The sequence below is a fragment of the Salvelinus alpinus genome, chromosome 5 (assembly GCF_045679555.1).
Source record: "Salvelinus alpinus chromosome 5, SLU_Salpinus.1, whole genome shotgun sequence".
NCBI classification, from domain to species: Eukaryota; Metazoa; Chordata; class Actinopteri; order Salmoniformes; family Salmonidae; genus Salvelinus; species Salvelinus alpinus.
Genome location: NC_092090.1, coordinates 6,073,870 through 6,075,423, shown reverse-complemented (window position 1 = coordinate 6,075,423; position 1,554 = coordinate 6,073,870).

The window sequence follows — 1,554 nt, the reverse complement described above, 5'->3', positions numbered from 1 at the left end:
GCTAACGCTCTCCCTCAGCCCGTGTGACCCGCCAGGGAACTGATCGTCATCACACACACACACACACACACACACACACACACACACACACACACACACACACACACACACACACACACATTACAGCTAACGCTCACCCTCAATCCGTGTGACACGCCAGGGAACTGATCGTCACACACACACACACACACACACACACACACACACACACACACACACACACATTACAGCTAACGCTCTCCCTCAGCCCGTGTGACACGCCAGGGAACTGATCGTCACACACACACACACATTACAGCTGACGCTCACCCTCAGCCCGTGTGACACGCCAGGGAACTGATCGTCACACACACACGCCGAGAGGTTGCCACGGCCACGGTTACAGCTTGTGCACGGTAACCCATGGCGACCTGAGTGTTGTATTGTGGGTGTGATAACGTCCGTGTTCTGATAGTTACTGACCCTGGCTTCACACGTGTCCTGATAGTTAGTGACCCTGGCTTCACACGTGTCCTGATAGTTACTGACCCTGGCTTCACACGTGTCCTGATAGTTACTGACCCTGGCTTCACACGTGTTCTGATAGTTACTGACCCTGGCTTCACACGTGTCCTGATAGTTACTGACCCTGGCTTCACACGTGTCCTGATAGTTACTGACCCTGGCTTCACACGTGTCCTGGTAGTTAGTGACCCTGGGTTCACACGTGTCCTGATAGTTAGTGACCCTGGCTTCACACGTGTCCTGATAGTTACTGACCCTGGCTTCACACGTGTCCTGATAGTTAGTGACCCTGGCTTCACACGTGTCCTGATAGTGACTGACCCTGGCTTCACACGTGTCCTGATAGTTACTGACCCTGGCTTCACACGTGTCCTGATAGTTACTGACCATGGCTTCACACGTGTCCTGATAGTTACTGACCCTGGCTTCATACGTGTCCTGATAGTTAGTGACCCTGGCTTCACACGTGTCCTGATAGTTACTGACCCTGGCTTCACACGTGTCCTGATAGTTACTGACTCTGGCTTCACACTGACACACCCGTCCACAATCACGCTGTCAAATGCAGACTTACAAGTACTTACACACACACACACACACACACCTCCCTGCTCTGTGATCATTGGCTGCTCTCCCAGTCTGGGCTGCATGCTGGGTTTGGGTAACCATGGTGACGCTCTGTTAGGCTTGGCGTGGGCTCTCTGGCTGTGATCAAAACCCAGCAGCTGACGGGACGGACAACGACCCACCACCTGCACCTGGCACACTCATAAAGAGACCCGCCGTGCAACACACACACACACACACACACACACACACACACACACACACACACACACACACACACACAGTAGTCCCGTCAAACCCCAGCTCTGGCTCCGGCCCAGTCCACTCTGGCTGTGGCCCAAATGGCATGGGCTCTGGTTGAAAGTAGTGCACTATATAGGGAATAGGGCTCTGGTTGAAAGTAGTGCACTCTACAGGGAATAGGGCTCTGGTCTAAAGTAGTGCCCTATATAGGGAATAGGGTGCCATTTGTGACGCATGCTC